The sequence below is a fragment of the Vicugna pacos genome, chromosome 7 (genome assembly GCF_048564905.1).
Source record: "Vicugna pacos chromosome 7, VicPac4, whole genome shotgun sequence".
NCBI lineage: Eukaryota > Metazoa > Chordata > Mammalia > Artiodactyla > Camelidae > Vicugna > Vicugna pacos.
In genome coordinates this window covers 50072715-50096835 of record NC_132993.1, presented here as the reverse complement: position 1 = coordinate 50096835, position 24121 = coordinate 50072715, and the positions used below count along the sequence as shown (strand labels likewise).

The 24121-nt window shown below is 34.4% G+C and overlaps 1 long non-coding RNA gene and 1 other non-coding gene across 4 annotated transcripts in view; one reads left to right on the top strand and one right to left on the bottom strand.

The window, feature by feature from the left end:
• LOC140697417 (uncharacterized) overlaps positions 1–24121 on the top strand; it is a 131280-nt gene that overhangs the window by 76596 nt on the left and 30563 nt on the right. The window lies entirely within an intron of this gene.
• Positions 7050–7175, bottom strand: LOC116278841 (U6atac minor spliceosomal RNA). The gene has a single exon (XR_004188197.2). It is a non-coding gene; the product is annotated as a U6atac minor spliceosomal RNA (small nuclear RNA).

Sequence of the window (24121 nt, the reverse complement as noted above, 5' to 3'; positions counted from 1 at the left end):
AAATAACATGCCCACGGTTGTGCACCTACTTAGAGGTAGGGCTAGGATGTGAACTCAACCAGCCCGACACCATCAGCAGTGGTACAGGGTGACAGTGATACCATATGAAGACAAATTTTTTCTGTTTAACCAATTGGTTAAGATCGGAAGTTGAAGCTTGTACCTTCTTTACAGGAAAGTTTTCAAAAAAGACTGTCCTGATATTTCCCAAGGGAATGGCAGATTTTTCTGTTGAAGCTAACAGGGAATAGGTAGATTGCTGGCATTAGCATCTGCTGCTGACACTGGGCTAGTGGGAGGATGAGTGCTCTCTGATTGCTGGTTTGATTTTGAGGAAGGAGCAAGACTTCCCAAAGCCCTCAAGACTCTGCCCCACCCTTCACTTCCAAATTGTAAGAGAGAACACTTGGGATGGGAGGAGGCATAGAAGAGACATCATTTGGAATAATATGAATGGGCTTTATGAGTGTAGGTAGTGGAAAACTCAACAAATTTGTGGTCAAAAGACCTCAGTTAAATTTGTGGCTCTGACACTCATGCCTTAAAGGTCACTCAGCTCCTCTGAATCTTAGTTTGCACATCTTTAAAATAGAAATGGTGCTAGTCGTAACTGAATACCTTAACTCAAGGAACAGAATATAGAATGAGATAATATACTGTAAAAATTCTAAATAAAGTATAAGATATTTTTTAAACTGTTAATATTAATAAAGCAGATTTTTATTTTCTAACTGGAAGCTCTTATTTCTTTAACATGCAGAATAAAAGAACAAATTAAACCCAGAAAGACTTTTACTCTACAATACTACTTGATTTAGCATGCCCTCACCAAAACCCTTGGACTGACTCCCCCAAGTGTTCAAAACCCCTAGGCATTTAAGCACTCTCCTAAGTGTACCAATTACTGTCTAATGGGCAAATCCCATGATCTTTTCTCAGTTTTCAATAGAATAGTTAATAGCAGTAGTAATTCATTCATTCAACAAGTGTATATTGAGTACCTACTGTGTGTCTGGAATGGCTTTAAGTCATTGAAAGTTGAAGTAGTGAAAATAAAAGCAGGCAAAAATGGAATTGTCTATTAAGCACCTACTGTGGATCAAGTGTTATGTATAATATCATCTAATCTTCTCAGCAATCCCGCAAAATACGTTTTACTAGCATTATTTATAAATGAGAATGCTGAGGTTCAGAGAGCCGAAGAGATGTGTCTAGTACCTCCTAGCAAGGAAATGGTAGAACTGGAATAAAAACCTGTTTCCTATCCCAGCAAATGGTCTTTCTTTTGGCCACTCATTTATTAATTCATTTGCTCCTACTTCACCTAGTCTAAATCCTTTTAGCCTTCTTTCTTTCTATTAACATCATAGATAACTTCTTAGCTACCTAGGCTTAAAACAGTGGTGCCATTCTGCAATTTTTGCTCTGCTCCCCTCCACGTCAAGTTGGCTTCAGTCTTTATTGACTCTGTCTTCTGTTTTTGTTGCCAACTTTTAGGACTTACTAGTTCTTACTGCAACTATTGTAGTAGGCTTCCAACTAGTCTGTCTTTAGTCTCTCCTGCATTTAGCATAATTGTGCAGTGTTACCTTGTGACTCCTACAAGCACAAATCTGATTATTTCCTTTCTCAAAATCTTCCATGGCTTGTCATGGTCTAAAATAATTGCCAATATTCATGAAATATTCCTGGTGTCCACAATATATGGCAAACCACATTTCCAGCCTTCTCAGCCTTCCCATACATGATACCAGTGTTTTTCAGGCTTGTCTGGTAAGAATCACCTTGGGCTTATTACTACACAAGTTCCCAGGCTCCACTTGAACCTACTGAGCCAAAATCCTTAGGCCTTGTAGGGTGTGGTAAAGCCTAGTGGTCCTTGGAGAGGCTTCAGAAGACAGGTACACAACCGTGACCGTCCAAGGACTTTTGCTACTCCTGTGTGTTGAGGAAATCAGCCAGTATCACCTGACATTATGACACTTAGTCGTACTTGAGTTCACACACATCGCTAAGGTGCAAACCAAGTGCTGAAAAACTCAAAGACACATTAATTAAAGTGAATTCTCCAAAGAGGTGGTTTTCTCACATTTGTATGAGCATGAGATATTTTTATGTGAGCACAATATGGAATACATAAAAGAGTTTAACTTGTAAATAAATGCTTAGCTAACACATGAATTGTTCCATTTCTAAATTTTATATGTATGTAATTTTATATATATCATTTTATACATATAAAAATATATATAATGATATATATACAGAGAGAGTCAGACAGACACACGTATACATATATGGCTTGTCTTCCCCCAAAATGATATAAGCTGGATTATAAAAAGACCTCAATATTGCAAGATAAAAGTTTCACAAAAATAAGATTATGAAACAAGAGAACAATAATGACCAGAAAGTAAGATGTAATAGAGTCATTGTTCTATACAAACCTACATTTTTGGTGAAATGGCTGTTAAATAATACACTGAAATTAAGATCATTGCTTTCCTCTTTTTCTTCTATTCTTTCTAATTTGCACCACTAATAAAATTACCTAGCTTTTAAAATCTCTTATATTATTATACTATATATATGTGTGTGTGTGTGTATGTATGTATATTTTCTTCTTCTCAGTAATTTCTGCTTTCCCCAAATTCCTTTTGAATATAGTATTTTTATGGGCCTCAGATTTTAAAAATTGCAAGTAAAATAGTAGCATGTAATTGTTTTGTTGATGAAAAGGAAAAATCTAGACTCCCCTTGGTTATCATACAAATTAGTCTTAGAAGTAAACTTGGACAGATGTTTAATTGGAAGGTGAAGAAATAATTTTAAACTCTATCAAACTAATTGTGATTATCTGTTTACCTGTTAAGTTCCTGTTATGGGCTTAAATTCATATGTTAAAGTCCATTTGTATGTTGAAGTCCATTCATATATTAAAATTCATACATTGCAAATTCATATATTAAAGCCCTAGCCCTCAGTGTGATGATATTAGAGGTGGGACTTTGGGAGATTAATAGGTCTAGATTAGGTCATAAGTACAGACCCTCACGATGGGATTAGTTCCTTATAAGAAGAGGAAGAGGGAGAGTGAGAGAGCTCTCTCCATAGGCATGCACCCAAGAAAGGCTATGGGAGCACAGCTAGAAGACAGCCATCTGCAAACCAGGAAGAGAGCCCTCACCAGACACCAGATCTGCCAAAACCTTGGTCTTGTACTGTGAGAAATAAATTTCTGTTGCTTAAACCACTCAGTCTGTGGTATTTTGTTATAGCAGCCAAAGCTGACTAAGTTTTTACTAAATTTCTTACTAACTCCTTAGGGCAAGAGCTATAATTTGTATCTTTGTTTGGGATTCCCTAGTATTTGGTGTACCACCAGGTATCTAGGATTCAATAAATAATTGTTGAACACAACTTGGGCTGTAAGATGATAAATCAGTTCTTGTATTTTTATCACTATCTACAACTTCTCTTGATCACTTTCCCCACCATTCTCACATAAAAACCCATGCTGTTTGGATAAATAGGCCAAAATAAAAACCTACGATTAGACCAAAAGGCTTATAGGGAAAATGGTGTGATATACTGTCCACCATGAGGTTGAGTATGAAACAATGGATTTAAATTCTGCCTCTGCCTTTCATTAGCTGTGTGGGTGAAGAAGTTACTTAACCAACTCAGTTTGTTTATCAGATAATCTTTGCAAATCTCTTTGAGCCTTAGATGAAATCATGTAATAAAGAAATGTGAAGGTTTTCTGAATAGTTTTATCATCCTGTACCATTATTTAAATATGTTTACACTCTTTCTTAATTCCTGAAAGAATGATTTTAGGCTAACCTGGAGAACTTTCTTTTGAATATCTTTCTTTGTTCCAAATGTATTTCCTTGTGGCAGGAAGCGATAAAAACACATGGCACAGATAGCTAGTGACTGAAGAGGAAGTTAATGGTGTTTGTTTTTCCTCCAGAATTAGTAGTTCAAAACTTAAAGATAAAAATATGTCTTGCCAATTTTGGAAAATACACAGAATGCTTTGATTATAGGATTACAATGGACCTAAGTTTTTGACATTAGTATTTCTTTGATATTTATAAATTGAAGTGCTTTTTAAATTTAAAACTTGTAGGCTTTGCATTTTATTTTATAAACTATAAGATCAAATTATTTATTTTTATGATTTATTATAAATTTGAATATAAATATAATTTATAAATAATAAAGAAGAGTTTGTTTCCTTTTTACCCTGTGGACTTAGAAACCAAGAGAAGGTTTAGAGTAGAGAATTTTGAAATCATTTACAAGCACAAATGATACTGCTAGGATTCCATGTCAAGACTGTAAAACCTTTGAGAAGACAACACTTTAGGTGTTTTTTTTCAGCTATAATAGGAAGAAGTAAACAAGGTCTTTCCCCAGCTATATACTGAAAAAAACCCAAACAAACCCAATTGTGATTGAGAAGTATTGTTTTATGCAAAGCAAGCTCATTTTTCACCAGAGATTCCTGCACACCCACCAGTTTGGGGCATTACTAAAGTTGGTGGAAATGAGGTGGGATGAGGTGGGGGTGTTGCAGCAGAAGGCAGCCGATTAAGAAAGTCTACAAAAGTGACAATAGATGCTATTCTAGAAAGTCAGAATATTCTTATTTCAGGAACAAATTCTGTAGTTTGGAAGGGCGAATGCAACTACTTTGAAATATCTTTAATTAAAATCAAGATTTATGTGGTTTGCTCCTGCTGCATGAGTATCATTTTGACTTTTGCCTGATTTAGCTACTGCCTGATGATTTACAAAGATTCAGATGTACTTCGTTATGGGTAAAAGGGAGTTCTTTTGGTAGATGTTTAATTTTTTATTGCAGAGTCCCTTGTGCCTGCTTCTGTTATCAGGTTTGTCAGTAATCACGCACGCTGGGAAAATTACATTTAAAGTCTTTTGAGTGGAAAGGATCATGGATATTCACTGTGAGGAAGAAGGGAAGACAAAGATGTTGTAAGAATTATTTCACTCAGGCATTAGCTTTGAAAAGGTCATCGAGGAACTAGTATCTGGGAGTGGTAGATATTTTTAAATTGCTTCTGAGTAAAAATCATTTTTTATTTAATGAATTGGAAAAAAATCATCTAGTCCAGTGCTTTCCAAATTGCATGCCATGAACTATTAGTGTGCCATGAAATCAATTTAGTAGTTGCAGTCTAACAATGGAATAGAATAAAACACACTACAATATACCAGAGTGCACACACACTGTAAGATTTAAGTATTATTTTGCAGAACTGATGTTTGAATTTTACATAGATGAGCATGTTTCTACAAATGTATAAATATACTGCACTTAATATGAAATGTATTTTTCAGTGTAAGCAGCAGTTGAAGAAGCTTGAAAGCCACTGATTGAGTTCTTCTCCCATTTTTCAGATGAGGAAATTGAAAGAGGCTGACTCCCAGTTGATTTGAGTGAATCTCCATGAGGTAGCTTATCTATCAATAAGCCTCTCTTGTTAGAATTTGGTTTTGATCACCTGTGCATTTTCTGCATCCTCTCTCCAGCCAATACTTTAAAATTTCTGTATTTTTGTCAGCAGGAATTGGGTCAAAGATACTGATTCTTGGGAGATGAGTCTTCACTGAGCCTCTGAGCATGTTGCTGGGGATTAGTTAGTACTTGTGATACCAAGTGAAAAAGATCCTCTATCAGTAAGGCCAGTTATTTTTCATAGGTTATGTCAGGTGGAAAGTTGGGACAGTAGTCTGAAAATTTAATCAGTTGATACAGGTCATCTTTATTACCTTCTACCACTTGTTTCAGTTCAATTCAACAAATATTTACTGAGCTCCTGCTTTGTGCCAGATATTTTGCCAGCCACTTATCTCCTCCTATGTGGAGAATAAATACTCAGATAATTAAATTGATCCCTCACTGCTTGTGGGATATACCTTTGGATTTACCGAAGTATGAGATGTTTGCCAAAGATCATGGAGATGTAACTCCGTGTTTTATAACACAGAATGTCACTTTGGAACTTTGTTATGCTTTATCTGGGAATGTTTCTGGTATCTTGAATTCGGCCTTTCATACATTAGGAAGTCCTGCAGTGATAAAATTCATGTAGAATGTTTTTCTGTATCTTGCTTTCATAACATTGATTTTTATTGTGCTTTCTCTCTGTTGCTATTTACAAAGCGTCAGTTCTGCACTTAAGAGCTGAAAGAGGTTTTTTTTTTTGTTTTTCCCCAATAACCTAAGAATCGAGGAAGCAGGACCAAGGGGGCCCACTGTCTGGATGCCTTGTGGAGTTTTGCCCTTTCTACATTGTTGCTGCTTCTTGTTTGTCTTTCTGTGTGGCAGTTCCTGAAGGTGGTGTTCTGTTTTCTGTCTTTCCTTCTTTTGTTTTCAAAATGTTTCTGATAAGTGTATGATTTGGTTTAGTTTGGTTATTAGTTGAATATTGGCCACACAAGTCATTTCCTGAGGCAGTTACAGCATCAGGGAGCAGTCCACAGATGGCACCATGAGTCTGCTCTTTTTTGATGGCTGTCAGTACAAAGAGGGAGACACATTAGGTCCAAGCCAATGGAAGGAGATCTATAAGCAGACCCTGATCTTGGCGTTAGGTAGAGAAAAGTACTTCTTTTGTTCTTTTTTTAATTCTCAGTTTTTAGTATCTCTGGCACTTGAAAGATTAAGCATGATTGTAGTCACTTTTACTTGCATTCTTGATTTGTAGTGGTTTTGAATAGTTTTTCCACATAAATGCTGGAATTTCTTCCCCTGTTCTGAGTTTCTGTTTTTGCTCTTTGCCCATTTTTCTTTTAGATTGTTCTATTTTGTAATTGGTTTATAAAAGCGTTTTGTATATTATTGAAATTATTTCATTTATTGTGGTAAAAATACATGTCATAAAATTTCTCATTTAACCTTTTTAGAATGTATACCTTAGTGGCATTAAGTACATTCACATTATTGTGCAGCTATCACCAATACCCATCTCTAGAAGTTTTCTGTCATCCCAAAGTGAAAAACCAAAACCAAAACCAAAACCCCGAGGTCAGATGCCATGAAGTAGGTGGCAATACCTTAAGCATGTGTGTTTTGTGCAGGCCTGAGGACCTCTTCATCCCTGGCGTGAGGATTGCTAACTTTTTCTCCTTTCATACAACACTAGAGAAACTTCTTGAATGATGTAATTCCCTAGTTGCTTTTCTGGATCCAAAGCTTCCTTGATTATTGCTAGTTCACTTTTAAAGATGTATTCATACATCAAATAAACAGCTAAAAACTTTTCTCATATGACCATCTTACTGAGACAAGTTCTGTTTTGTTGAGTCTTCATAGTTCTTTCAGTTTTTATTTAACCTACTGATGTTTGATGTTTTTCTTGCTTGCCAATGTGATATTTCCAGCTGTGAATGGAAATTAATTTTCGATTTGAATAGACAATTCCAGGAAACTATCTATTAAGGTTATAGGAGGCAAAGAGAATGTTGTTTTACAAGTTTTTTTTGTTTGTTTGTTTGTATTCTTGGCATTTATAAGAGGAGGAAAAAGGTTGATTTAGGAGTTCATGATTGGCAGTTTATTTTTGTTTTTAATAAATATTAAGTAAAATAAACTTGGCCACTGATCACAGAAGTGATCAATAATAGACTGTGTGTGGCACTGAAAACTTATCCTCCACTTGACAAAACCATTCTAAATGGATCTTCCATGGACTTTGAAACCTGTTTTGAGCAATAGATCCCTTTGTATATATGACTGGTTGTGTGGAACCTCAAAATCTACAGTCCATAGAATCTTATCTAAGACCCTGGGGGCCAAGTGTGTTTTGGAATTGAGAATTTATCAGATTTAAAAAATGTAGTGTGAAGCACATACTCAGTGTTACATGTCATGTCACCTTTAATGGGGCCAGAGACAGCTCCTCATGAAAACATAATATTTCTGCAGTCAAATTCATAGACATTAATACTAAATGAGTTAAAAACAACAAATAGCCTCATGTCAGTTTAGGCCAATTTTTGTTGCCAGATGAGCTTACATTTGTTGCCAAATGAGTTATGGAAAATGTTTGTCCCTTAGGATCATGGATAAGAAACATAGAATTTCACCTATACTTTAGGGACTTTTAACTCTCTTGGCTAGAGGTGGCTTGGCTCCATCCTCCAGCAATGCCTGGTTCTCCTTGACTCCACTCAGGTTGTGGACTTAGTATTCTCAGTATTACAGACATTTTTGCTTCTGAGGCTCTACCTATTACTCAATTATTCTTCTGCTGAAATTAATCCCTTATTTTTCAGTCATTCAGTGTCTGGGTTCTGATCCTTTATACCCAGAGTGTGTACAATTTTAGTAAATGTCTCATCATATATATGTATACATGTGCATATATATATATATGTGTGTGTGTGTGTGTGTGTGTATGTGTATATATATATATATATATATATACACACATTCTTCATTGTCTCTATTCCTTTTGCGCTGGTTTATTCTCAGTACTTGAAATGTCTTTTCTTTTCCTCCTCCTCCTGTTAAATTTATCCCCTACCACATCATTCTGCTAGGACAATTTAGATTATCTCTCTGTTATATTACTTGTATTCTCTTAGAGCTTTGTATCTTTATTATAGGATACAGTACATTGCCCCATAATTTTTTGAGTAATTTTCTATCTCTCTTATGAAACTGTAAGGTTCTTGAGAGTAGTGCCTCTTTTTGTATCTGTTGCTTTACACACTGCTTGGCACATCACAGATTCAGAGATTTTCAGCCCAAGATAAATAGGAGGTATGTATTTGGAGGTGATAGGGTGAGACTGGGGATTAGGGAAAGAGAAATGTAAAGTAGAAATAAATTAGAGAACAAGACAAGAGTAGTTTAGGGTAACATGGTTTTGTTTAACTTAAATGCACATGAGGATTAGAAAATTTAAAGATTTATATGGTTTGTAGAGTTAGGAAAACTTCAAAAGGGTGTTGAAGCTAGAGACATCTTAGCAGGTAGATGGGATTGGGATAGGCAGAGGAGAATGCACAGTGCTTTCGAGAGTATAAAAGCATGCTGAGGAAAGAAAGGGTGTTGATGAGTGAAGAACATATTTTAGATATTGGACACTTATAATGTAAGTTTTGATTTAGAAGAGTGATGGAAGAAACTGGTTAATAGGCCAAGTGGGGGCAAATTATGCACAGTAACATATAGTAAGGAAAATAATTGGATCTATTTAGAGTAAGATGCCATCGTGCGTTAAAGAATTGGACAAGAATGATGTGATAAAAACATTTCTGAAAACTAATATATCCACAACATGCCCAGTGATATCTGAACTAAAGGATGGGAGGGGCTGGTTTTGATTTGACTGAGGATTTGACTGAGGCTCTCCAGGAAGAGAAAACTGGTTGTTGACAGGGTTTACTCTTGACATTGGCTTGTCTTCCACACTAGAGTGTGAGTTCCAAAGGGGCAACTATTTACCTACTCTTGTTTCCTCAGCTTTAAATGCTGTTCTTCAGATACTCAAGATCTCTGGACATTGCTTTTACCTTTATTTTTCACTTTAAGTGAAGACTGAAACAGGAAGTAGGATTCTTTGCTCTAATCTTGACTTTGCTTTTAAGTAGATGTGTAGAATCATTCTTCAACCTTTAATTCCTAGAACTTTAATTTCCTTTTCCAAAAATACTAAGGTTAATATAAGAATTTTTAGGATCTTTACAGCTGAATAATACTGGAGGAAATATCTGTATGTCAAAAATTGTTCTAAGTTGCAGAAGTGGCATTAGGTAAATTCAGAAAATAAATCAAATATTACAGCTAATCTTCTTCCTCACCTCTCTTTTTGAAGTTTTTATTAATTTAATATCAATCAAAATTTTGTAATATATATGAAATAAATTACAACTTTTATATAACATTGTCTAAAAGCAGTTTGGACCAAAAAAATTCTTCCTAAATTAAAGGTGTGATTAAAAAAAATTTTTTTTAACTGGGGACCTAACACTACTCTATAGAGTTAAAATTAATTAAGCTGTTTTTAAAAACTCAGAAAAAACCATACAAGCAGCATTTTTTCCTTGTATTCTAACACTATAAAGAAATTTTAGTTCTTATGGAATTTTTATTCTATTACAAAGACTTTTTACTCTTAAAATCTTATAGAATCATTTTATGTAATTGAAAAGAAGAGAGGAATCACTGATTAAAATGATCCTATATGTTTACCATATTTTATTCAAATTTATGTCACACCTCCTCATATGTTTCTTGATCAGTGTTAACATCAGTATCTCACAATACCCGTTTTTAATTTAGTCTGGAATACTTTCTGTTCTGAATGCCACATTCCTCTAAGTCATAATCAATATCAGTTTTGGATATTTGATTAATATGTGATGTTTAAATTGTATTCTATATCCTGTAATTTTTTCCTCACTCTACAATTTGAAATACAGTGAATTTCTAGAAGTAGTTTGGAAAAAGTATTACTTCTTTATTTAAAAAATATACAGTGTAAATTGATATATTTGACCCAGAAACTATTGAATAGTTAGGGGGAAAAACAGCATAAACTTTAATCCGAAGGCATTAAAAACCAACATTTTCTTCATTAATGGAACTTCTCAAGCCCCCAGGATATGTGTTGTGTGTTAGATTTTGTTTATCATTCTAAATTGTCTGCCTTCTTACTTTCTGTTATGCAGAGACACTTTCGGTGGCCATTCTTGCTCAGTAACCATCTACAATGTGCAACTTCCATCTGGAAATAATCTACCTTAAACTAACAAAGTGCTAATTATTTTTAAAATGTATTTTATGTCTCTTATCTGCTTTGAGGCTCCTTAATTGAGGACAATTAACAGTTAAGAATTCTGTGAGGAAATAGTGTCACAACAGTAATCAAATATGTACTTTTCTGTTACAATTCCTCTACCTACAGAGCAAAATCTAAAAATATTTATTTCTAATAGCAATACTTTAAAATTACTTATTTTTACTTTGCACAGGTCCCAATATTCTGGGTTTTTTGTGATGGCAAGTAATTTATCCTTAACTTACTTTTATTTTTGTGTGTATTATATCCAAGTCATTTAGCCATTCATTTTGGCCAGCTGACATCTTAGTTCAGTTTGTGTTGTGTATCAGTTTGTATTGTGTAAAGGCACAAGGATCTACTTACATTGTTTTCTCTGCAATCAGATTTATAAGAGATTAAAAAATAAAATCCACATATTCAGTAGCATAAAAGAGCATTAGTAAAACTTCTGTGACATCTTTGCTCCATTTATAAGTCACACTAATGACTGCTTTGCTTCTCAGTAATTTTCCATTTGCAACATTTTATACCTGGATTCACAAATGTAATGCAATTGAACAAGAAAACAATTATCTGTCTGGTGGAAATAATGTACTTATCTCATTGAAACAATTGACTTGTTTAAGAATACACAGAAGCCCTAGTTCTGCTCAGACTGCAGTTACCTATAATTTGTAAGGAACTTCCAGGAAGAATTAAAATCCTCTGGTGTAATGGGATCGGTGATTGAACTTACTGGTTGTGAATAATAAGTTTCCATGCAGAATTTCCATCTCACACACACCTCTATTTGGAACCATTTTAGGTTTGAGAACTTTTTTCAATAATCTCTGAATTTTGGCTGGATCACTGGAAAACTGCACTCAAAGGCTGTATCTTTCAGTGAAAGCTTCATGTTGACTTGTGGGTTCTATGTCAGTGGAACGTTTCAGCACTTTTTTGGCCTGGCACAAATGTTTCTTGGCATCTTCTGAGGAGTTTGGCCCACCCCATCTATAGGATCATATTGGATTCAGGATCAGCTGTAAAAGCTGTAATTCATCTGTAAGCTAATTTGGGATTTTTATTGAGTTTTGGTAGTGGACGAACACCATTGGGCGATTGAGGATTGAATATTCTTAAGAATATTTCCAAGGACATATTTACTTTAAAAATAATACACAGAGAGACTACTTTTTCTCTAGCCAAGTGCTTATTCTTCTTGTATCTGATCTTTTCACAGAGGTCAATGTCCTATTTTGATTCCTTATTATAATTTTTTCCCTCCTCAGCAGTTTCTAAAGCTACTGCAGATTTATAGCTTTTTCTTCTTTCTTAAAAAGAGATTGCTCTGGCTCTTGGCTGACTTCTGTCTTGTGATGTGGGAATGATAGGGGTTTTCATTTTTGCCTTTAAAGGTGCTACCAAAGCTAATTTTAGCTATAACATCATGGATTGTTGGTGCCTGGAGATGCCCTAGAGATGGTTTGGTCCAGTTCTCTCATTTTAAACATAGGGGACCATGCCCAGTTTCTTAATTGTCACAGGAAGTTATGGCACTGTTATACTGGATCTTATGACCTCCTTGCAACAGAGCCAGCCCGTGGAAGCCCCCAGGGACTACTTAAAGATCTGCCCCTATTCCCTGTCTCAGAATTTGTATCTTTTGGTAGTTTTCCTCAATGTTTTTAATATTTACTTCCCTATACTTCATATTAATTTGGAAAGTCAGCCAAAATTTTTGTTTTATATTTGGTTGGGATTCCAGGGTATTATGTACTATTCCTTTCTTCTTGCCTTCTGAGCCACAAAGAAATAAATATAGGGAAGAGAAAGGGTTCAAAATAACTGCTTTATTACAAAAAAAATTGTTGGGTTTAGAACACATCTTGGACTCAAGGCTGAACCTGGCTTCCTATGCCTTCTCCAGACCCCTGCTGAACTTAGCCACTGGGTCATAGATGGAGAAGTTGAAACTGCAGGTCCCCATCCAACTCCCTTGAAGGGCCTCTGAGAGACCCCAGGATCCAAGGGCTTCTGCCAAGATCCTTTCCAGGACTTTGGCCAATCAGAGCATCCCTGTCCCACCCAGAGGAAGCAGCTCCTTTTAAGTAGCTCACCTTCAGGTGTCTTTGTCTTCACTTCTTTTTTTCTTGCTTTCCCACCAAGGTTCTTTCTGACACCAATGTCATTTGCATTTTTTTCTCCTGAAAGATGAGTTACTTTCCCAGTATTCTCCTGATTAGAGCTGAAAAAGCAGGGGTGGTGAAATCATTCTAGGTAACTGATTATCTACAACTGAAGAAAATAAATGAGAATTAAGTAGCTAGCAGTGAGACCTTATACATGTACTCAGAATACTTCACAGTAATGAGAAATGAACAACTTCTCTACTCTCTCATCACCAGACCCTCTTCTGACATTCTGAAGAAGAGAAAGCTGGGGAAGACATTTATCTCTTTTCCATCTCTGCTTAGGTTCTAGACCCCTGCCAGCACTCACCATTACATTTTCATATATATACTCCAGCTATCTACAGGCAGATTCCAATGACCTTGTTTTGCTTTTGTGTTACTCTGGGTATGAAAGTAAGTAAAATTTTAAGTCATAGAACTCTCTTGGAATTTTTAGTTGATTTTTAGTTTTATGTAGGTAGGTTTCTACAAGGTTTTACTGCTTCATTTTTTCCAAGATAATTTAAAATGATTATCTTGTTTCTTTGCCTTCTACATTAAGGCAATGTTCTCTGTGACAGCCCAGAGAACATTTAACAGTTTCCTTCCTAAAAAGAGATTTTTTCCCTGAGGATTTCTTGCCTTGTGAAGTATGTTGTACTGATGTGTAGACACTTGTTCTTGATTCAGAGGTAAATTAAATATAATTTAAAATTTGAAGGTTCTGGATACTCATGCCTTCTCCCTCAACTGTTATTCTTATGCTTACTAAACATTTACTTCCTTTTAGGAAGTTCAAGGCCATTTACATACAAAGGTAGCTGAATTGGAGATGTGTAAATCTAAGATTTTATGTTTTAAGATGTTAAGATTTAAGCTATTCCAATATCATTTTTGGAATAGGAATCATCTTTAAGATAATTGTTTGGAATAGGAATCATCTTTAAGATAAACAGCTGATGTGTCTTAAATTGTCATAGTGTTTTTGCTTCATGGGCACATGAAGTACCTGTTACAGTGGAAACTGGGAGATGGCACACAGGAAATAGCACAGAGAAAGGCATGGGACATGGCAGCAGGTGCCCAGGCAGTAGAGAGAGTGGTGAAGACCTTGGGCTCCAGAGCTGTGTACCTGGGTGGAAATTCAGTTCTAACACTGACGTTTATATTCTCTCTTTCTCAGTTTGCTCATCTGTACAATGGGCATACCAACTAATGGTATCTACCTTAAATGTTGTTGTGAGGAATTAAGTGAATTAATGCATTTAAGGCACTTTAGAATAGTATCTGAAATATCATATCTGCTTTAAAAGTGTTAAACTGTTAAACAGTCTTTCCATTTCTTATCGGGTTAATGAATCCAGATTCGTCTATATTTTCATATGTTTTTCTCAGTACACTATCATTTAGGAAAACTGGGCTAGAAAGATCTTTTCTGGACTAGAAAGATCACTTTTAAAGTGAATTGTGCATCAGAAGATTGTGAGCCTTAATTTTGTATAGTTTAACACTAATGAATAGCCTAGGTTCTTTGGTTGTGTGAAATTATTTGATGATTTAAGGCAATATATTCCCCACTGTCAAACTGTATATACATATTGTCTTCGTTGTTGGCACTGATTTTGGCACCAAAGTTGTGTTGTATTCATTATTGCTCACATTAGAAGGGAAATATTGAGAAAGCAGTTCTCCAATTATTGACAGTTCTCAACAAATATAAAATAGTTGGGTATTTTAGAGGAATGTAGGATACTCCAAGTAGAAGATTTCATAATATAATGTATATGTGTTTGTATGTATGAGGTCTTATGTGGGTATTGCCAATTTCAAGAGTATTGAAAGAAAAGTTTTGGGAGAACCCAAAAGTTTTCCTTTAGTTTGTATAATAATCAACTTGACTACATAAATACTAGATAAATAATTAGAATCACAGATTATGTTGAATGCCTAAATGTTTGACAACTTTTAATTTTCTTTCCTCCCACACACCACTTCCTAGTTTGTTTCTGGCACACCAGATGTGTCTCAACACAGTGGCTGATCCGGGTAGAGTTGTGTGAACACCCGTGATTGTGGCATAACAAATTTTCTCATTTTGGTTACATTAATGAAACTAAAAAGTAGAAGGAGCACTAATTGCAGATATTATTACACAGATATAAAGGGTAGCTTACCCTTTCTCTAAACCTCTGCATCAGTGTTCTTTTTTGAAGCTAAAATTTTTTGTGACCACATGGTGAATGTACACAAACAAAAGCTGATTGTAATCTTACTGTTTTTTCATAGTTAAACAAGAATGGGCTACTTTCCTTTGAGGCATAGGAATGAAGAGGGATGATTGGTGGGGAAAAGTGAAAAAAAATTAGTCATAGGGAAAGGTTTCTAAATAATATTCCCTTGTCTACTTTCCAGCCTTTTTGAATAGACAATTAACTTGCTGGGTTTTTTAGCTTGAAATCAGCTTTAGTTCTTGATCTCCATGGAGAAAATACTTTCCATAGGCATTTTTTATTTTGTCTTTCATTTAGGTACTATACTAATTTTCTCATTATTCTTAGCCTTTTCTCAATTTAAATGCCAGGGTAAGTACTACATCTCAGAAACTGTAATTTCTTTCAAAGGAATTAATTTTGTTTTTAGCTTTGACCTCATATGTAATCCTTCTGTGGGTCTCTAATTTTGAACATCTACTAATAATTTATTTAATAGTTTTTTCTCTGTTTTTAATTATAGAATAAACAATATTACAATTACAAAGAAACTGTGCCTCAGCATATTAACTTGTGCAATTTAACTCTTTCCTTTCAGTTTCAGACCATATTCAGTTTCAATTTATATTGCCCTTCACATGTATTATACTCTTTAATGAGTGATTTTCAAGAGCAATTAGCTGAACATGTAGTTTACTTAATCATTACTCTGATTTAAAGATTTAGAGTTATAATGTTTTTGCTATTATAAATTACATCACCATAAAAATCTGTTTGATATACCCTTCCTTCCTTCCTCCCTCCCTCCCTTCCTTCCTTCCTTCCTTCCTTCCTTCCTTCCTTCCTTCCTTCCTTCCTTCCTTCCTTCCTTCCTTCTTTCCTTCCTTCCTTCATTTTTGGAGTTACTTACTCAGTTTAAACTTTCTAGCCTGATATGTTAGGTTAAGATTTTGAATATTTTTATGGATCAAAGAATGTGACATTTAAAAAGTGGCTTTTGAAGTGCCTTGTCAAATTGCTTTCTAATGTAAATTGCCAACAATAATGTACGGGTTTATCAATTTTACTTTTCCCAGAACCTGGACAGTGTTGGATATTGTTTCTTAGAATTTTTGTATTTAATAGTTAAATGAAAAATAGCACTTCTGTGTTGTTTTAATTTGCATTTCCTTAATGAATAAAATGCTTGAATGTTCTTTTTTTTCTGTGTGCTTAATAATTTGATTTCCCCTTGTGCATGTCCATGTAACTGACTTATTTTCCTTCTGGATTTTGGGTTTTTCTGTCAGATTGTTTACCTCTTCTTTGTAACATAGAAAACAACCTTTTATCTCTCATATTTGTTAAGCATATTTCTGCAATATATAGTTTTCCTTTTACCATGACTATTATTTTTCTTAGTATTAAAGATTAAACTGTTGCACAGAATTTACATCTTTCTGTTTATTTTATTGATTCAAGGTTTAGAAAGCGATCATGCTTTCAAAAATTCTCAGTTCTATTTCATGCTAATATTTTATGAGCTAAATTATATTATTATATATATTAACACATATATACATATATGTACATATATATAGAGACAGGAGAGATTAGTATTATAGAGTATTATAGTGTATAGTGTAAATTTTGACTTATTTTCTTTTCAGATTATTAACAGTTATATCATTTATTAAATGGTTTTCTTTCCCTACCCCCATTGTTTTGAATTTCCTTTTTGTCATATTATTGCATTTTTACATATAATTAAATATTTTCCTGGATTTTCTATTCTTATTCATTGAACTATTTCAAATTAGATCAGAACTACTTAATTTAAATTATTGCTTTGTAATATGTTTCAAAATCTGATAGGTTTAGCCCTTCTTTTCAGAAATCATTGAGCTTCTATGTTCCTGAAAAACTGTGGATATAAAAATTAAAATTACCCTGTTTCCCTACCCCTGGTAATGAAAATCTTGCTAGGAAAACAGACATGTAAAAAGGTATTTGTAGTATAATGTGATAAAACCCATGAAAGGTGAATACAGAACTGTGATAGCAAAGAAAATAGTATATTTTCATTTATTTATATTTTCTAATTCTAATGACAGTTCTACTTTAATTATAATTGCTATTTTATTACATCTGCAAAATAACTTTTGATTTTTTTTATTTTGTAATCTTCTCACTCAGGATTATTGTCTGTGTTATTTATTTCCCAAGTAAGTTCTATAGTTTTCTTTAATATGAAATATTTGTTAGAAAAAAATTAAGTGTGTGTTATGAATATTGTTTGTGACAGTCTCTGGGTAATTCTATATTTGATTTATTTTGGAGGGAAATAATCCTTTGAGTTTGACACTCACATAGATAGTTGGAGTACATACTTCAGCTTTCTTTTTTTTATTGGGAGGCACTGAAACATTCACTGGTAATACTTCTGGGATTTGACAGGATTTAACATATACATAAGACACAAAAATAGAAATGTCACTGATGTTTACTAATACTTAATTTTTCAAATCAACAGTAGGTCAATGAGAAATTCTTGTGCCAAGAAAACTATATTCTTACGAAAACCTGATTAAAATTATGGAAACAATCTGAGTTCTATAGCTGTGGAAACTTCAGACTGATCATCTTTAGCACGTGAATTACAGTTTCTATCATTGCAGCTGTTAATTGGTAACAAAGAGAGGATAAAAGATGTTAAGGAGTTTTGGAAAATAAAACATAAACACACATCAAGTAGTAGTCATTTCTGGAATTCTGCTTATATCAGTTTGTTTAAACCCTGCTTTTTAAATGCAGAACAAAGTTTATTTCGTTATTTCAGTTTTATAATCTGTGCTTTATTTAAAATTTTTTTTATTTGTAAATTAGGTCAGGAATAAGCAGGACCACGGTGACGTAAATAAACAAGTCCCAGAGGAAGCCTGTCTTTGGACTGTCTCTTTTGTGTAATTCTTTTTATATACAAGAACACTTCTCTGGCCAGGATCCCATTATAAAAAAGAAAAGAAAGGTGGGGGTAAAAATATTCCCAGAGAGACTCCTTGAATTTCAGCCTTTCAATTACATGATTATTCTTGTGGCTATGGGAGATGAAAGAATAATGAGAAGTTCATTTCCTATATGAATCATATAAAACAATATGAGTATACACAGGGCCATTGACTTGAAAAAATCGATGGGCTTTAAACAATTCTCCTTTTGGGGAGCATTGTGAAATTGTTTTAGTGGTCCAAGTTCTGTGACTTCAAAGGAATTTCAAGTGCAGGTAGATCAGTGGCAGGCATTTGATGATAAATTTAGTCCAAATGTGTACTTTATTTAATATATGCACTGCCTCATTAAAAAAATGATTTGAGATATCTTATAAGAACATAATCAACTTAATAGTGAGGGAAAGTATAGAGAAGAAAAGACTCATTATCAGGAAAACATAAATAAGTAGGAAGTCTTAACTACAAAAAGAAAATAAATATTTAAAAAATATATTACGCATATCATGTCTCTTACTACATACACACATTACTTTATTACAATTATTTGTTTTATGTATATTAAATCTTTATATTTGTGTTATTTAAAAAAAAGCAAATTGTATTCCTGGTTCTTGGGAGAAGCACAGCTATATGAATCTCTAATTTCTTAAAAAGAAATTCTTATATGGACCTTTATAAAGCATGTACCAAGTGATGTGCTTAGTAGCACTTTTAAATGATTCCCTTTGAAGAACTGATTTACCTGTTGGTGATTTCACATCAATCTGTTAGGTACCTAATTTAAAAGTGGAGGGAAAAGAAATGTTTGGGAGAGAAGAGTAAGCAAGACAAACGTGATGTAGAAAAGTTACTGAATCTTCTGTTGAGGGACAACTTCAAATGTTTCCTGTTAGTTTCCCAGGTCACAACATTTCATATTTTCTGCCTCAACATCTGACTCCCTCTTCTCCCTTAACATCACCTGCAGCAAACAAAGTCCTCCAATCTGAATCCATTTTTAACTTGTGGATTGGACTTAGTCACTTGTATCTAAAATGCCCTACTGTGTCCATTTTTAATTGCAATCAAGCCATCATTGATAGCATAGAGAACAGGAAGAAAATTTAACGAAAGATTTTGATCCTAACTGTCAGTGAGAAAGGAAAGAAAGTTGAATAATAAAAATTAAACTTGCAGGAAATGAAAAACAGTGAGCGACTAGAAGATGCCATATAAAGTATGTGGTGTGTAAATCCTGAGTAAGAGTCTTGAAATGATACTGAGTCAGAAAAGGACCCCTGCCTTATACAGATGTGTGTTTTCTGCATTTGATTTTTATTATGTACCACTTTACTGCCCAGTAGTTAAGTCCTAATCCACTGAATAAACAAAAGTAACTGTCAACATACCTTATTTAGTAGCTTTCCTTTTCCTTAAATCTTATTTTTTTTAATTATGTCATGATTTCTAGGCTCCTTTAGTCTTTTTGGTCTGCTACTACCCATATACCATTGCATTTCCATTTAATGGAAAGAGCTAGTAACTTTTCTGGTTTTGTGACCATTTACTTTCTGATTGAACAAAACTTTATTGATCACCTGTTTATGTAATAATAGCACAATGCTAGGAGCTTTTTCATATCTTATCACACATTACTTCCTATAATAACTCCATGAAGAAAGTACTTTATGATCCTCATTTAATATAGGAGAATGCTAATCTTAGGGAGACATGAGCCCAAGGTCACATTACTGCTAAGTGTTGAATTTTGGTTCAAACCCAAGTCTTTGACCTTGAAATTCCACAGCTATGTCTCTTGCTAAGTATTCTGACTTTTACTTATGATACACTTTGCTCTCTGTTTATTATGTTTGTTTTGAATATAATCTTCTATTAAGTAAGCTGAGTCTAAGGCTACTGTTGTTCTCTGAGTCCGATTCTGGAGCTGAAGCATTGAGATGCAGCTCTGATTGTTGTTGACTGTACAAGTGACAACCAGAAGAGTGGGATCAAATTCCCCTTGATTGAAATCGGAGTGGTTGGAGCTTGAGGAAAAGGTGGAACATTTCTTTAGAGGCAAAAAGTATGTAATTTTTTTGACACTGATGTTAGTGCTCTTTTTGAGCACTAGTAAAACTGAGACACATAATGTATATTTTTCAAATTTAGTTGTGTTCATCAGAAATTTATTGAGCACCTAGAATAACCCAGATTTTCTGCTTAAATAGCAGATAGATCTGACTTTTAGGGAACTTACAGTCTAGTGGAGAAACCTTGAATTTATAAGAAGATAGCTAAATTTTAAAAAACTTATAATTCATTAAATTGCAAACTAGAATCATCAGCTTTGGGCATTTACCACTTATCTAAGAAAGTATGTAAGTTTCAGTTAAGAGAGTTCCTTATTTTAGATAACCTAAGGTAGACCAGCTTGTATGATGACTTTAAAACTTTCAAATATAACCCACATTTTACCTTTAGAACTAAAGCATGTTGAAAAGAGTTCATTATAATGTAATTGAGTCACATACCAAGCCTATTTTAAACCAGTTACTTCCTTTTCTTTCTTTGTACCCTGTGACATGTAGACTTCCAGAATTAGGGAAGTATTGTTTTTGTTTTTAGGGAGTTGCTATATTATGTGGAACCAAAACTAAGTTAATATGAGTGGTGTTTGGCTCATGGTAGTGAATTAAATTGAAATTTTCTTTTTTCCTCTTCTAAATTTGAGCGTGAAGTGGTTTCTCTTGTTATAATTTGACAATTTTAATTTATTCATAATGAAATAATCCTTTTTATTTATAGCCAGGTTCATCATTTTAACCCTTAATCTTCTATGACAGTCCAGAGGAGAGGAAACTTGGCAACCACTCATTATTATCTGTTTTTTACCATCAGAAGGTATTTATTTGTAAGGAGAATGCAGCAATGACGTCAAGGATAGGAATGAAATACTCCCTGACATTTTTATACAGGGAAGCCTTTCCTTTGGAGTCATGAAGGTAAATATGACCATAATTACTTAAAATGCACGTGGAGCCCCCAGGAAATGCAACAGCATGTAATTATAGCTGCGGAAGGAGAATGTCTAATAATAAAAGGAGAAAATGCCAGCCTTAGAGCCGTCGTTTGGAAATTCCATCAGTGATCATCTTCACAACAGCATTTCATCTGCCTTTTAAAGCAGCTTACAATGGGCTTGTAGGGCTGTGTTTCAGCATCATTGTGCTTGTATGAAATCCACTCATCGGGCGGAGAAGCCCATTAACTCTCAGTCCCAACATTATAAGTTTAAGAACTTTGAAAAATTAGAATTTCAGGCCCTGCTGCAATATCTTAGATATAAATATGGCACTAAGTGAGTGAGTTTCTGATGTTCTGAGCCTGACAGAGCTGTGGTATATTGAGGGAATTCCAATATCAAAGAAATGATTTGATTTTTGCCATTGCATGTAACGATGATAAACTTCTATGAAGGTGCTGATATCGTCTCGATTTTTTTTTCTGATACAGTCCTAGTATTCTATGATTGTTTTTGACTGGTCCTTATGACAAAGTTATGTAGATGTTCACTAGTATTTCCTAAATTGTTGATGAACAGGAAGAAAGCTTTCATCTGGAGAGAACTGGGGAGACATGGTATTCTAAGCCTGTTCTGGAAAGAATGATTTTTGTGGTCATGAATTCAGCAAGTGCTTCTGAGTGCTGGTTATTGTGCTAAGCTCTGAGGATTAAAAATGTGCAGTGAAGACCCGGCCCCTGTAATGATAGACATTGCAGTCTAGCTGGAAAGATAGAAATAAATAATGTTTAAAGTAACATATGGCATAGATTTGTTAATGTGAAGTATGGCCATCAGATTTTTTCCTATTATGATGAGTACAGAGTGTTGTGTGAGAATATAATGGGGAAAGAGTGAGAGGGCTCATTGAGCTGAGGAGAAGGAGGAATGAAGGGTAAGAAGGAGACTCGGAAGGGTGTAAGGAATTATAGAGGGAAGGGGGAGAGTGGGTATCTGAGGGACAAAATTCTCTTGGGAAAGAATTCTTTAGTTACTAAACGACCAAACTCTTCACTGGGACCAGTAATTCACTAATGTGTTTCTTTGGACAGACATCCGTAACAGAATGGCCATGTCTTTTTTGGTAACCTAAATGTCTTCTGCATGTTTCTATCTAGCTCCCAAGTCTGGCTTCATCTTAATTTGATGATTAGGATGATGATGAATAGGATGATAAGTAATACCACTGTGGAGATTTAAATTGGAAGAAAAAAGTTTCTGTCTTTCTTATTCATCATCTTTATTATTATAAGACTCAGATCTAGAGTGTTCTAATATGTTTCTTCCCTCAAAATTTATGATTACTTCTTTGTATGTTATTATTAAATTTTATTATGATAAAATGAATTATTCAAGTTTGTTATTAACCCTGTCAGTGGTGAGAAATTATATTTCTGTGGTTAATAGCTCAGGCTGTAGAGCAGGGGGTAAGGGTGTGAATCTGGTTGCATCATTCACTGCCTTTTCCACAATGAACATGTTGTTCAGCCGCTCTCAGCCGTTATTACCTTATCTGCACAATGGGGGTAATAATTGTACCGACCTCCTAGGATGGATAAAATAATATAGTCAAGTTTCTTGCTGAGCTATCTTCTTTTGATTATTTTATAAGGTGGAGGAGGCGTCTTTTCTGTGTCCCTCCTTTGAAACACGGAAACATGTGGGCATGTTGAGGGGCAGATTCTCAAAATTGGTTTCAGACTGTCATGTTCAACATACAGTTCATCTTGTACAGCTGAAGACCAAACCACAGTTTCGTAGAAACCTTTAACTAATACGAAGGTAATTGTTCACTTATTAATGCAAATGCCTTGTGCCTTGGATGTGTGAACCCTAAAAATATACTTCCAGGGATATAAATAGATCTCTTCAGAGTTCTGAGATGCTGCTTAATCAGAACCAGCTGCAAGCTGTCTAGAAAATGCAAGTTATATGAGCCAGATGGCTTTTGCCCTTTTTGCTTTAGACAGCATGTAATTTGGATAACTACAGCTACAGTAATACATTTTGCCAGTCACACTGTTTGATAAACATATTTGTTGAGAACAACCACTTCCAATTAGAGACCCAGTAAAATGTTAATTTATTTTAATAATTTTTCCCTCTAGGGTGAGACAAAGAACACTTTTAATAGGTTACAGAAATATCTGTTCACAGGAGATAGTACTGTTTAAGAGTTATTATACACCAGTGGTTAATTTTTAGTTTTGGCATTTAGACAGTGGTGATGAGGATTCATCATCTACCCCATCCATTTTACTTCTTAGAATCTAGTGTATTTATAAGGGGCCATGATTTTCCATGTTTTATAATTATGTTCGCTTTACGTGTAAAAAGATGGTTTGGCTAGTTTTCAACTTTCTTCTACACAGATCTAATTACTATAAACTCTGATAGTAGTTATTGAATTATTGTTTGTCTACAGGCCATTATTAATGTGATATTTATGGGGATTTTTCCTTTATTACCATGTTCTTTGAGAAGGAATTTTATTTATTAGCCTGATGTAACAGTGACCGATTTTCATCTACTGAAGATGACTGCATACGTAGTCATTGATGCTAGCTTTTGAATTTCACCTAGCTCTCAATTGGCTCCAATAAAACAGCAAAGTTCAGTGTTTGGGGCTATTCACACTCTTCAGACCTAAGCTCAGATACAGCCTGCTTTTAAGACTTGTGAACCTAGCAGTTCTGTTTTCACTGGTGACACTACTTCTTGGAAAAGCACTTTGAAGCCCATGTCTCCCATTGCATGTGATGAAGTATTCTCTACTTTATTTCTTGAGACATCTACCAGGCAGCAAATAATAGATTACTATGTACCTCTGAAAAATCCCTTGTGTCATAAATTTTCCATGGTGCCAAGCCTTCCAGCATTGTGAGTTTAACAGTCTTATTTC